At 36.7% G+C, this 15,716-nt stretch overlaps 2 pseudogenes across 1 annotated transcript; both read right to left on the bottom strand.

Annotated features, from left to right (window-relative positions):
- Positions 1-938: 938 nt before the first annotated feature.
- LOC147503383 (uncharacterized) lies at positions 939-6,458 on the bottom strand (annotated as a pseudogene).
- On the bottom strand, positions 6,417-13,756 carry LOC147503382 (pyrophosphate--fructose 6-phosphate 1-phosphotransferase subunit beta-like; annotated as a pseudogene). The gene is made up of 11 exons (XR_015220938.1): positions 13,726-13,756; positions 13,522-13,681; positions 13,280-13,401; positions 12,731-12,784; positions 12,499-12,614; positions 9,583-9,670; positions 8,321-8,463; positions 8,011-8,182; positions 7,763-7,845; positions 7,239-7,279; positions 6,417-6,856 (listed from the first exon to the last, which is right to left on the bottom strand). The product of XR_015220938.1 is annotated as a pyrophosphate--fructose 6-phosphate 1-phosphotransferase subunit beta-like (transcript).
- Between the last annotated feature and the right edge of the window lie 1,960 nt (positions 13,757-15,716).

The raw sequence follows: 15,716 nt of genomic DNA, 5'->3' as shown, positions 1-15,716 counted from the left end.
CCTTCTGTCGAAAGCTCTCAGAGACACCATCATTGTTACAAGGCTCCAATCCCCTAACTTCAGTTCCAGTATGAGAACTATCCCTTGCATCGTAACAGCTAAGCATTTCTCCCTCCTTATTATTATAACAAGAAACAATCTCTACGATATATTCCATTCCTAACTCCTTGTCACCTTTCTCCTCTAGATAGGTTGTGTAACACAATTGAAAAGAGCATCATCATTTTCTAAACAAAGAGGGAGGTCTTATTGTACTGCTTCACATCCTCCCACAACGAATTTCTCTCTTCAGATACTTTCGGCAAGATCCCTTCCACGACTTTCACCTTCTTCGCACATTTGTGCAAGTCACTTTCTAGCTGGCTGAACAGCTCATGCTTCCTCAAAATCTGAATCTCAAGACCCTTCATCTTGTGAGACATATAGAAATGGCATCTAGTGCAGCTTAGACTTCACATCGAAGAATGTCATGACCCTTTAAAGTTGTTGCCAGCTCAGCCTGTAACTGATCAATTTCCAGATCCTTAGTGAACAGCCTCTCTCACCCCAACTATAGTGTTTTTCTCTAAGTGACAATTGTCAAACACTCCAACTGTCACGACGGTGCAGGGATCAAACACCTCCCATGTATATTGCTCATTCCATTTCGGCACCAAACTGTCGATCACTATACGAGTGCGAACCCATTTCTGACCATACTTTGCAATGCAGTATGCATCAGTTGTGCTTCCTTTTCACTCCTTGATCTTCATTGGCATTAGTCCAGTTGCTCCCAGTACACCCATCTCAAGCACACCAACATGCGGTTTCCAAAGCTGTTTTGCAGTAGGCCTTCCATCATTACTGTACCTCATGGACTCATCCAAAACATGGTAACCTCCATCAAGTGAGAGACGAAGATGAATCCTCCTCTAGCCATGATACAACAAAACAAAGCTTCAATTAATCCCGGCTTTCCTCTTCGTGATGCCTGCTATCCTCTTCCTAATCCGCTGGACATTCTCGAGAATCTCTTGTGCAAGCTACACCTTTATGTTTATTTTTGGCTTCTCCACGCTCTCCAGAACTAAAGCTGAGTACTTTAAAAATGTAATAAGTTCTACTTCAATTTTATCAAGTTGCTCATCTAGATGCTCCAGGAGCTCCTCACAACTGTCATAAGAGAATATTTCGTTCAAACCATCAACAGGCTCTGCATGGACACCAAGGAGATCCGAATCGTCTTCCTTTGGGGAAATAATCCTAACACTAGTAGGTAAATTTTCTCTACTAACTTCAAGACTAGAAGAAACATTTCCAATTAACTGTGATTCTTTAACAGATTGCCTCATTGAGCTTTGCTAAAAGCTCATCAAATATCTCAATGCGACTTTTCGACTTCTCCAAAGCTTGTATCACTTTACGCTAGAGAAACAATAGCTCCCTTGCTTCATTTTCCCTTCCAATTCGAATATCGCGATGCAAATGTCAGATGCAGATGCCCATTTCGCGGGTTCTCTACTAAGGCCCAACAACCTCCAAATAAGCCCATTTCGCCAAGATTGGAAATGGGTCCAAACCGACCCATTTCCCCATCTTCTCCACCCATCTCTTCACTCACCACTAGTCCACCAGATCTAACCAATTCACCCCCACCAACAACAAACAGAATCCTCATCCCAGCTGAAGTACCACCCTCCTCCTCTTTTCTTCTGAGATTCCCATAAGAATTTCAGCAGCATTTTTGGCTTCCAACAACCTCCACAAAGACATCCTCTACTTCTTCATCCTATACTTAAATTCTTGTTACCCTGTAGAACTTGGACCATATCATATGTTGCATCTAACTTCGATTAAAAGAATGTTGCATCTAACAGTTTTACATCTCCTTGTACCAGATCTATTCATGGACAGCAATTTCTCTACTGAGGTGAAGGATTCAATAGAGTTGTCACTAATTGCAGAGCCGTCGTTGGTAGTAGTAGCGAGAACCATCGGTACCAAAATTTCCATTTTCGGTACCTTCAACTTCTAATATGTCGATGCATAGAAATGTAGACCCTTCAACACCGTCAAGGTGGGCTCGGCGTTCACCGGGCCACCAAACTCTTTAGATGGACATCGATAGTAGAATCCTAGGATTAAAAGTCGCCAAACAACAACTTCGATTGTCGGAAGGAAGACAGTCGTTTGTACTTTCAACCTGCAGCAATGACATGACATTGGGCTCCCAGTGTGGAACTTCTGATGAATGGTCGATGCACACTTTCTCTGAGCTTGTGGCATCTTCTCAGAGAAACAGGTGGTCTTTTGACAATGAAGTGATGGACTCGGGCCGTGGAAAGATAGCTAGATCCAACAGTCAGCTCTTTTCGATCCCCACAGACGGCGCCATTTGTTACAACCACTATACCGCGAATCTCGCGAATCTCTCTTTTTACTCAAATTCACTCTAGATTTTGGATCGGCTGCACCAATTTGGTTGCCTACGTACCCATTTCGGGATCAAGTCGTCGTAGTTCACCTCACTCCTCACCCCTATATGTCTCTCTTGTTAGCCTCCCCTTCTACTCTCCTCTCTCTTCCTTTTTATATCCCTCTCTTAGGTTTACCTCATGGGGCTTAGTCTAGTCTTGGGCCTTTCTCTTGGCTCAACACATACTGTGGTCTGGGCCTTATCTCTTGGCCCAGTACCTATGTGATACATCCCTGAATATGGCTACTACATGTTCATAATGAACTACATACAATAATCCCATAATTTCTTAACAAGAAATTTGGAAGACTATCAGTGAGTATATCTACCATTCATGGTGATGATGTTTATATGTTTCTTGAGGAAGATTCATTAACCTATAAGGAAGTTGTCTGTCTATGAGAAGTGTCCTTTTTGAAGGATACAACCCCTCTAAACTGGACTCTTGATTTATTGGGGGATCTATAGGTTGAATTGGATCTTCAAAAGAAAACTAAAACGTGATAGTTGTATTGCAAAATACAAGGCTAATAATAATAGCCAAGGGGTTTCACTCAGAGACAAGATTTATACTACTTTGGAACCTTACTCATGTAACGAGAATTTCTTCTTCAGAATTCTAAATACTCTAGTTGAGTAGTTGTGTGGAACTACAATACCAAGTAGTACCAGGTAATAAGCTTAAGATATACAATTTAGTTGAATTTTTGTATGAATTAATTTAAGCGCCTATAAATGGCATGAGCAATTCAACAACATATTGGTGTCGTATGGATGTCAAAGTATCGTTGTTGATAAAGATGTGTCCTTTTTTTAGAGTAAAGCAAGACATATGTGTTAATCTCTCTTTGTTTAAATGATTTCATATCATGAGTGCTAGCATTGAGAATGTGTATAAAGACAGAGAAATTTCTATTTGAAACACATAATAGACCGTCATTGGAAATGATAGTTTATTATGTTGTTAAACTCATTTCTGTAACTACTATATTCCGTTGTCAAGATGTTGACGTTTGAATATGGTTGAACGCCACAACGTACCTTAAACCAGACCAGCCGGATGGTATAGGAGAATTTCAGGCACTACAGAATTGAATGACTGGTGAATATAGGAATTATAACTCATGTTGGTCTCATTATGTTGTTTTAACATTTAGTAGAAATATTTTTATTGAAAAGTATGGGTATTACGTTAGTAAGACTGTGTCAATACTTCTTGTGGTAGATATTCATCTTATGAAAAATAATCTACTTGTGTTTTCTCATACTAAATATGTCAATATCATTGGTAGCCTACTGTATTTGATGGATTATATTTGTGAGACATGTCATTGCCTACATTAATGGCATACTGAGTTGATAACCTATTGTTCTTATAAGGAACATTGGATGTATATTGTCAGATTATCCAAGTATTATAGTAGAGTCATTGATTATGGACTTATATTTAGTAGATTTCCATCATTGTTGAAAGGGTAATGTGTTATAAGCTAGATCCAGTAATGTTTATGTGTTTATCCTTTGTGGAAATTGAATGTCTTGGATATTATCTAAGTTAATCACCTTAGAAAAGGCATGTGATGATGTTGAGTGGGTTAGCAACCTCTTGGCAAATCTTCCCATTGGCTCTAAACAGTCTCCTGATGTGTATATGTTTTGCAACTGTCTCATTGCAATAGCTAAAACATAAAGAAATATGTGCAATGGGAAATGAATGCATGTAAGTTTGAGATATAACTTAATCAAGCAGCTGTTAGAGATTATGTTAGGTTGGACTTCGTTTGGTCACATGTCTAACCACACCACTTTTTGGAGGCAAGTGGTTATACGTCGAGGGGGATGAGACTTATGCCCATATATAGGGCGACACTGACGGCAACCCTACCTATATGATTGGAGATCCCATGAAGTAGGTTCAAAGGGAAAAACAAGTCACTTAAATTAGATCTGCAATACTATCGTCTTATTTATTTATGAGACGTCACACCCTATGACGAGATGGTACTATAGTATACTTTGTATAACTAGAATTGCAATGAGTAAGGATGAGTTATTTTACTCTTATTGGAATCCATAGTCCATTTTATAATGAGATAGTGTATTTTAACTGTAATGTACACTTGATGGATATCCACCAATGTGAATGTAAAACTGGGTCGGTTATTATGAGTATACGGGCAAGTACTCTAAAGCATTCATGGAACACAGGCAGCGCAAAGGCCAAAAATAGCAACACTGCAGAACGGGCATATAATGAAAGAGTAGTGTGGGTGCATGTGATCTATTTTACTACAAGGGAATGTTGGTTCAAAGATTTTTTAATCCACCACTTTCACGTATTATAAGACATGTTACCCTATGACTGGTTCAAGCCCGTAAAGCATCAGTATCTTATGCATTGTTTTTTCAATTCTCTCTAGCATTTAGTTAACCCATTTCTTTTGTAATATCCTATTCCAAAATAGTGGGGGACTATTAGTATTTTGAAATAGTGGAGGATTATTGGAATCTCTTGTGTATTTCTAAATACTAGTGTGTGTGTGCAAAGTGGAGGAGATGAACAAAGGGTGTTCTCTCCACTTTAGTGCATAGTAGATAGTCCCACATTGGTTATCCACCACATCGGGTAGGGTTCGGGCTTGGGCTTGGGCTTACTGTTGTGGGTAGTGGTTTGACCAATTGCCTAAACTTGTTTTGCTTTTTTCTTGAGCAGCAAGTTTCGGTGTTCTATTAGGAGTTGGTCTCTTTTCCTTATCTATTTAGGAGACCGACCTAACCTCTATAAATAGGACTATGAGTCCATAAAGGGTATACACTTCAATAGAAACCTATCTCAGAGAAACAGAAACTCGCACCTACCCTATTCTTCTTTTCTTCTTCCTATAGCCGCTGCAGAGAGAGTTATATTGCTGTTCTAGAGAGTAGTTTGTTCTAGTGCAAAGTCAAACTGCTGTAAACCATTGAATCATGTGAGGAAGACGCCACTGCTGCCTTTCTACACCACTGGAAGGAGCGAAATCTTTCCTTAAGGACAGCCTAATACGCGCCTTGGTTGTTCCCTGTTACTGCTGTCCTTGTCTACTGTTCCTTATGTTCTACTCTAGTTGTTGTTTACATACAAATATTCTAATAGAGCTTCATACCAGTGGCACTGTGGCAACACGTTCAACACTATAAAAAACTATGCAGTCATATTCAAAAGTGAGGCAGAGACTGTAGAATCAATAGTGTAATCTATTATACCAAAGTTATAATACTAGTTATCTAGTAACACAAATAAGAAAGGGCATCGATTTGAGGAGTTTATTTAATTGGTTGCAACTTGTTTAGGAGTATGCCAATGTGTTTTTCAGGTTGACTCCCTTCATTGTAATTTTAAGATTTGTATTGCCTCCAATTTAGAATAAAGTGTTTTGCATTCATTATAATGCAAGTTCACTTGTAGATGCGTTCATTCAATCAATCAAGTGTTTTGTATTCATTCTAATGAATCCTCCCCTCACAACAACTAATTTTGTTGTACTATTTCGTTTTGCATTATTAAAATTTCAGCTCATGAAAAGATGAAAAAGGACAAATAAAAATAATAGAGACCCACACAACCAGTTACCAAAATTAGTACATTTCATTTGTATAATACTAGTGCTTGTTCAGTGCCTTGTATATTAAAATTTCAACTTAGACGTACTTCAAAAGTAAAAACATCTTATAAATATTTCTAAATTCTAAACAAAACATTTAGATGGTTTATGTATTTTTATATCTACATATGTTAGATTGCCCAACAAGAATCCTTTTGCAGCTCTTCAATATTCAATCTTCTATTTACATAGACAACGATAATCTGACTACCTATGAACATAACGAGTTAACGACAAATCATGGTATCATCTGACTCGATGAGGGCAATACAAATTCTGAGCCTACTCCATGGAGCTGCTGGAATGCGGTTGCTGCCACAAGAAGGCATGTAACAAGGTTGGTTGAGATCTCTTTCATGCATGTTTATAGAGAAATAGGGCAGCCAAATTCCTTGATCTTGATAGAATCATTGAGTAAGAAGTAAATGTAACTTATTTAAGAATCTAATACATGTGGGGGTCAGCCTAACCCAGCATCTTTTTCAAAAAACAAAAAACATAACGACAAATATATAATGTTGTTGTTAAACTCACATGTACATAATGTATACTAACTTGATGATCACATGCAATGCAAGTGTAATAATAGTAAGAACAAATGGAATCAACTTCACAAAGAAAATTGCCCCCCCTAGAATTGTATGATGTGAATGACTAGAAACAAAAATGGTATACCGTGTCTCCTCTCAACGTCCATTAGGGGAGTCGGTGCAGTACCACCAACAGTCCACTCTTCATCTGGAGCACCCAAATTACCAACCTAGATACAAAAACATAAAATTAAATCAACAGCCAATTGGATTTTTGTATATGCTGAAAGCATATTAGTATATATTACCCAGAATGGACCAGGGAGATGAATAAATAACTGAGTTTTCTAAGGAAATACATTTTTAGAAGCAAATAAAGGGCCGATAGCTTTTGAGTTAAAAGAAACTTTATTTGGGGCTACAGGGAATCCTATTTTCAATATATTCAAGTTTTAAGAATCTGTATATGGATGGAAGTATATTGTATTTAAGAATCAATCAAACAAATGACACTATGAAGGACCACATCTTCCTAAGAAGCATCCTTTGTACACAATTAATGAATATACATTTTAACTATCAGAAACAAAAAAAAAATGCAGAAACACAAACCGAGGATATAAGGCCAGTTTTCCCAGAATGGAGGAGGGCTCCTGCAGCATAACCCAATGCATAGCAGTAGATAGAATCAAAATTTATTGGCAACCCACATCTTTCTTCATAACTACGAGTAAAAGCTGAGTTACATTGACACGAATACGTGTGTCCGTATCCAACACGGATAGAAAGTGTCTGACACAGTGAAATATCCAAAAGTTGAGGTATATAACATATGATATGTGTCCCTGTCATGTTTGACACGGACACTCAGATATGTATCCGACACAGATTATTTTCAAAATTAGGAGTGTCTATGTAATATAGAGTAAAGACAAGTAATATGTAAGAAAAAAAACCTAAAACAAATAATGAAATTAACTATTCACTGTACCGACAAGCAACTAGCAAGTTCATGGTTTTAGGCTAACAATGTTACTAGGAAAAAGAAACATGAACTGATGAAAGATAAAGGAGAGAGAAAACTATATAGAGTTGGTGGTTACCCAAAAAGTGGGACTGCCCTTTGGACTGCTTACCGTATCTACCCTCTTGCTTTCTTTTCTCGAACTCAGATCTCAACCATCTAAATTAGCATTTTCTCTGTCTCAATCTTGGCAACCTAAGAAGTTCAAGAAGAAAATGACATTAATAACAAACGTCTCCTGATTTCTCAAAGAGAATGAACCGTGCACAAATTGTACAGTAATCACCAGAACATCTCCTCAATGTCAAGTGTAACCATATTCATACTAAACGAACCATGCATATATTATACAGTAATCACCTGAACATTTCCGTGTGGATCTCTTTCAAGCATCAGTTGTTCCTGAATTGTTTCAGGTAAGAAATTAAAAAGAAGCTGAGATTGAGGCTGAAGTTTTTGCTTCCAACACACAACCTTCATCGACAACTTCATGAGCTAGGATCTCATTTAGCTCAGCAATAAGTTGTTGCACCTGCAACAATAACATGAGTCCAAATGTCAAGGGCAACTCTACATACTAGAGGTAACCTAGCACGCATATATAAGAAATTCACCAGAAAACAGTTCCCTGAAAATACTGAAAATGCACAAATATGAATCACATTTTCACCTCGGGAATGAAATCAATTAGGCCATCAGGTATAAGTACGACACTGTAATTATAGCCAAGATCTCTGCACGCTTACAAATCACATCTGTAATGTAGTGATTGTAGTCAGTAACGTTTTTCAAAGTTTGTTTCTTCACAGCAACCTGAGCAAAATAAAGATTCACGAGAGTCACACCATCAATATATCTCGTTGTACTATTCAAATTTCTCAAGGTCTCAAGGTTCATCATAAAAACAAATCCCAGTAAACATGGCAAGAAAGCAGCAGAAGCATTTGAGTTTTGGCTTAGGGTATTTACCCCTCTTTTTTACAAATGCTTAAATCACCCAATTAGAAACTTCAGATCCAACCAATACCTGTAGATTTGAGGTCCACGGATTGCAGTATCATAATTAGCTTTTCTACCCATATAATCTTTATCTTGTCTTTGCCTCTAACTGGATGTCTTACCATTACTAACTTACTACAATATTCTTGCAAATAATTTTTATAAAATAAAACCTTCTATTTCTGGAGACAAGCTTTGCCATCCGTACAATTACAAACAAATGCATTTAACAAATGGTGCAGAAGAAAACACCAAAGGCCAAGATTTAGGTCTATTAAGAGAATTTCAGTTTCAATAATTGTCAATGCAAATCCTAATAAATATAAAGGTGCCAATGCAAAATAATCCTAAAAGCAGTAGTAAAATTAATGTAGGCATCATACTGCAAAGTTTTAGTTCAATGAACTACAGAAAATTCTGATTGATTGAGCATTATTTCCATAGTTGAATTTGGTGATATTTTTAGAGATATAATTGTTAAGTATTTTAACCAAGGGGAGAGTGCACTATCTAAAGAGTTTTGAAAAAGTTGTCACTCAGACACAATGGTGACTCAATAACGGTTAACCACGATATCTTCAACCCCTACAACACTAAAAAGGTCATATGATATCGTTAAAAACTTTGCTTTGAGCAGTTTAAGTGGTTTCCTTGAACAATTCCACTACATTGTCCATGTCCGATATAGATGGGGTATCTTATCTCAGTTATCTGAAATTCTGGAAATGACATTTAGGTGCAACCCAAGAGAAGGGAAGGGAAACTTATCATGGTTTGTATAACATAACCAAAACAAGCAAATCAAACTATAGGACATCCTGCGAAGGTTTTAAATCCACATTTCAAAGGTGAAAGGGGAAATGTTCCTCACCACTTTAGAATTATTCAAGCAAATCTTTCATTACATAGCGTACCAAAAAAATCACAAGGTACCTCTTCTCCAATAATAGTAACATTTGGATGAGTCTGCAAAGCACACTCCAACATAATGTGAGAAATAGCACGACCAATACCTGTACGACTGCAAAAAAAATGACATTTTAAAGACTGTTGAGTGCTGAGACATATACAGTCATGCAAAGGGCATACGGAAAAATAACTAGTAAACTTACAAAACAGTCCCAACTTTCCATCATCATAAGATCATAAGATGCCCATGATGAAAAATCAGAACTCTGAATCAAGATCTGCAAAACCACAATAAAAACATAGAAAGACGGGTTGACCTGCCATGCGAGTGCACCCAACATGGCAAAGGTCAGGATAAAAAAATTTGAAAAACGGGTTGACCTGCCATGCGAGCACACCCGACATGGCGAAGGTCACAATACAGATAATCGACCATGGGTGCCACAGGTATGTTGATGTGAGCTCAGTCGACGTGCAAAGGTTACAAAATACAGATTTGACCACAGGCCCAACATGTTCCACTAGCTTCAGGCAAAGGTGTTGATCCTATTAGGTAAACAAACAGAATCAAATTACTAGATGAATTGATCAAGTACCTTGTAACTTGTTTATATTAACACGACACTTCTAAGCAAACATAAAAATGGATACATAATTAGGTATATAGAACACTCCTATCACCCAATTTTTCCCAACCCGAGTTCTAAACTACCGCTAACATCGAAACTCCCTGACTCAATAAGAAATGCACAAGGCCAAGAAGAAGGAAATCTCTCGTCCACATAATCAATAGAATCCCAAGGTTTGAATACTACTCTATCTGCAATATTTACCCTGGTTTAAATATGTGAAAAAACGCCAAGAGAAGCTTATATATATTTTTTACCGTAGAAATAAACATGAAACTTAAATAAGGAAATAAAACTCCAAGACTTATAATGGATCGAGACCACATATTTTCTATGATCCATAAATCTTAGGTAAACAAATAGAAGCAAATCATTATGAAGACAAAAAAAAACTCACATTAAGCAACGTCTCCTTCCAATACAGATTCATCACTTGCAAGGGGCAAAAGATGACAAGTCCTGCTATATACCATCACACTTTTCAATATTTTTCTAAATGTTCTGATGCACATTCCTTGTTTGCCTGTAAACCCCAAACACTTATACTCATCAATATCCCAACCACCCAAAAAAAAAGTAAATTAAGCACAGTCACACACTTACTCTCTAATAAATCTACAATCTTCTCTTTTTTGTTTACATTCTTTATTTCTTTCAGGATCAAAATCATCTCTTCCTCTACATGTTCTGGTGGAAAAGGTCATACGAGAATGGATTGGACCTTTGTCAACATGATAGTAGGTCCCAAACTTACCATTTCATGACCTTTTCCATGGTGAAAATAGTGTGCCCTAAAAAAATATTGAAACGAAGAAAAACACTTTGATTTCTTCTTTCCAACACATTTACTATAACAAAATTAAGGTAATGTGGAGGGTGAAAAAATGAACCTGGGGTTCGTGGAGACAACTTATTCCAACATGGCAAAGGTCATGATAAAAAAATATTGAAAGACGGGCTGACCTGCCATGCAAGCGCACCCAACATGGCAAAGATCACGATAAAAATATTGAAAAACGGGTTGACCTGTCATGCGAGCGCACCCGACATGGCAAAGGTCATGATAAAAAAAATTGAAAGACGGGTGTTGACCTGCCATGCGAGCACACCCGACATGGCAAAGGTCACAATACAGAGAATCAACCACGGGACCACAGGCATGTTACTGCGAGCTCATTTGACGTGCAAAGGTTACAAAATATAGATTCGACCAGAAGCAGCGCAATGTGTTCCACCAGCTTCAGGCAAACATGTTGATCCTATTAGGTAAAGAAATAGAATCAAATTACTAAATGAAGTGATCAAGTACCTTGTAACTTGTTTAGATTAACATGACATTTCTAAGCAAAAATAAAAATAGATACATAGTTAGGTATATAGAACACTCCTATCACTCAGTTTCTCCCAGCCCGACTTCTAAACTACCACTAACATCAAAACTCCTTGACTCAATAAGAAATACACAAGGCCAAGAAGAAGGATATCTCTCGTCCACATAATAAATATAATCTCAAGGTTTGAATAGTACTCTATCTACAATATTTATCAAACGAGCGGAGTGAGTGTCCTTGCACTGGGGAGAAAAAATTCCCTTGTCTATCGCCCCCTCAAATGTCCTGTCTGTCTTGAATAAAAAAAACCTCTCGATTTCCTCAAACTCTCCCCGCCTGTAATCTCTCTCCTCTCTCTCTCTCCTGATTTCCTCAAACTCTCCACGATATTTCTCCTATAATCTCTCTTCTCTCTCTCCAATATTTCTTATATCTTTATTCAAGGGAGTTCGTGTTCTTCAATCTTGCTTCTTCCATATTGCTCTATTACAACCGGTTTAATTCCAATACCTATCTAAACTTCGCTCGTTCCTCACCGCTTAGCAGTTTACTAGTCCTAGTTTAAATATGAGAAAAAACACCAAGACAACCTTATATATTTTTTTTGCATAGAAATAAACATAAAGCTTAAATAAACAAATAAATATATATTCCAAAACTTATAATGGATCAAGGCCTCATATTTTCTATGATCCAGAAATATTAGGTAAACAAATAGAAGCAAATCATTATGAAGATAAATAAAAACTCGTGTGACAAGTCCTGCTATATACAAAAACGCAAGTCGCACTTTTCAATCTTTTTCTAAATATTCTGATACACATCCCCTGTTTGCCAGTGAATCCCAAACACTTAAACTCATTAAAATTCATCAATATCCCAACCACTCAAAAAAAAATAGTAAATTAAGCACAGTAACACACTTACTCTCTAACAAATCTACATTCTTCTCTTTTTCTTTACATTTCTTATTTCAGGTTCAAATCATCCAAGTGTTTTCAGCAAGAAGGGAAGCATTTGTGTTCGAGTCATCCCCACCAATAACTACAAGCCCATCCAAATCGAGTTTCACCAAAGTGCCTTCAGCTTGCTTAAACTAAAAGGCATAATATGAATTCAGTTAGCCCACCAATAGTGAATCAAATAAGAAATTAGAGAGGGACGAAAATATAAAAGGGAATGTGGGGAAGTGAATAATCTCTGAAAATGTACCTGTTCTAGGGTTTCAATCTTGTCCCTTCCACTACAGATCATATCAAATCCACCCTGTCATAAAACGCAAATTAAAGCATATGCTGATATGCTAGTACAAAGTTGAATAGGTAACTACTAATTTACAAACTCTACCACATGTACTACCATTCCATGTTGCAATAGCCAGAGACACATTCATACATTTACAGAAAATGAGCACACAAACAGTAACCATAATGGGCTACGCAATGCAGAGTGTATACGAGGACATATTGCATCTGCAGCACCCACTGATTTCAATCATCGTAACCACTAAATACATCACACGCACACATATGCATCTAACACTATAGATGTGCAAAAACCCAACTAGAATACCACGAGAAACATTACTCCATACAACATTATAAATATGAAGCATAAAGCACTATATTAAGCTAATTAGTCACCACATTATTCTATATGACAAGTCTACAGATCTCATTCTACAATCTGATCTATGAATGTTGAAATAACACACTGTAAACCCAATACAAATAGTCTTGTACAAACATCTTATATAATTACCTGATTCCTATACAGATAAATAAACTCCGATGTCAGCTCAACGTATTTTCCCTTCGTGATCCCAGCTGGACCACCCTTGAATCCATAAAGTGTACTTCCCTTAGCACGCTCTTGCAAGTAATCTACACAAAACAAACAACCCAACCTCAGTTTCCCCAAAAGATCCAATCTTGAAACAACCCAATATTCATTTTAATACAACATCTAATATCAAATACAATGTAATAAAAAAAAGTACTAACCAAAAATGCCAGAAATAACATTATGTCCACCAGGTGCTTGGTCACCAGACAACAACACCAGTCTTCAACTTCTGATCTTGATTTAACCCATCTGTCTCACTCTCAACCTACTTAGCAGATGGTTGACCAAACAAATTTGGAAACAACTTTGCTATCTCGTCTACATACTTCGATTCTGCTTAACATTCCGAAAGTACAACTTGCCATGCCTCTGCATTGAAGGAAACAATCCCATCTTTCCATTATCAAAGATGCCCACGATGAAAAATCTTAACTCTTAATCAAGATTTGCAAAACCACAAGAAAAAAAAATTGAAAGACGGATTGACCTGCCATGCAAGCGCACCCTACATGGCAAAGGTCACGAAATGGAGATTTAAACACGGGATGGATTGACCTACCATGTGAGTGCACCCAACATGGCAAAGATCATGACATAGATTCGAACACGAGACGGATTGACCTGCCATGCGAGCGCACCCAACATGGCAAAGGTCACAGAGAATCAACCACGGAACCACAGGCGTGTTGATGCGAGCTCAGCTGACATGGCAAAGGTCACGAGACAGAGATTAGACCATAGGCGCAACGTGTTCCACCAGCTTCAGGCAAACATTTCAATATTTACCCTAGTTTAAATATGAGAAAAAACACCATGAGAAATATATATCAATATATATATATATATATATATATATATATATATATATGAAGCTTAAATAAAGAAATAAATATATACTCTACGACACTTATAATGGATCAAGACCACATATTTTCTAAGATCCATAAATAAAATAGTAAATTAAGCACAATAACATTTTTTTTTTTGCTTCGTTTTTGGTGTTTTACCACAATTTGATCTCATGACCAGACTAGCTAATAGTCAACCACACTACCAATAGATCAATGAGTCGTGGTACACAATAACACACTTACTTAGGGGTCGTTTGTTTTTTTAGCTTCTGAATTATGAATGGCTGAACTCAAAAAAACATGTTTGTTTTCTGTCAAAATGACCTGACTCTGAATGCTGAATATAAATAATTTAGACATTTTTACCCTTACAATCTATTTTGAACACTAACTTGATTACTTGTAAAACAAGAGTTAAAAATGGATTTGACAGAGTTTCCTTTGTTTATTCAACATTTTGACGCCTAAAAGACTTATATAGTAATATGAGATAAAAAAAAATACTAAAAATATAAATACAAATAATAGTTCAAATGTTCAATAACCATAAGGTCATCCATAAAATATGAATACCAAGTTAAATGACATTACAAATAACTCCAAAGTTGATCATATATATCCACTAAACAATTGTTTCGCAATTTGATCACGCAAGTTGATCATGTACTCATGTGCCTCACAATGCTCCACATACTTCCCAAACCCATCATAAACAGTACGTAAACTAGGAAACTCCAACTATCATCAGTATATCATATCATAGTTCCCGAGTTTATTAGCTTAGCTATATCCAATATTCGGACTGTTTAGAGATATCCACCTCTGCACCTATCATTGACGGCTACATAGTATCTTATATATGACCCCTCTTATATAAACACACTTTCATTTTTCATTTTTTATTTTTTTTTAAAAAAAACACTATTATAAATTCCTTTCCTAGCAAAGCCTACAATAAATCCTTCCATAATTCATTAAAAATATTGCTACCAACCTACTATTAGACTATCAGAGCATAATGTGGGGGAGTGAATCTCTTCAAAATCTCTTCAAACATCTTTGCCAATCAAAAGAACAACAAAAACACAAAAACAAACAGATATATAAACGGTACACATAACACATATTAATTAAGAATGGATGGATCAAAGATAAATAGAATAGAGAAATCGGTATTTGCTGGAAAAATAATAATAATAAAACACGACGTTTACGTACCTAGTTATTATAGCGCATCAACCAAAAGTAGGAGAAGATGAGTTAGTGGAAGGGTTATCAAGTTATGGAAGGGTAGAGGGTAGAGGTGGAAACCTAACTTGAGCGACTCTTTCTTCAGCGTTCAGTGAGAAAAGAAACGGGGAATACTGAAGTCGGTTTGGTACATTAATAAAAACAAACAACTTACCGTTTGCTAAGCGGTGCTAAATGCTTAAAAAAAAAAAAAAAAAAAAACAACAACCCCTTAATCTCTAATAAATCTAGGGTACTGTTATTGACAGACC

This window comes from Coptis chinensis, chromosome 4, assembly GCF_015680905.1.
Source record: "Coptis chinensis isolate HL-2020 chromosome 4, ASM1568090v1, whole genome shotgun sequence".
NCBI classification, from domain to species: Eukaryota; Viridiplantae; Streptophyta; class Magnoliopsida; order Ranunculales; family Ranunculaceae; genus Coptis; species Coptis chinensis.
Note: the sequence above shows the minus strand (reverse complement) of the source record. Positions and strands in the feature narration are given on the sequence as shown.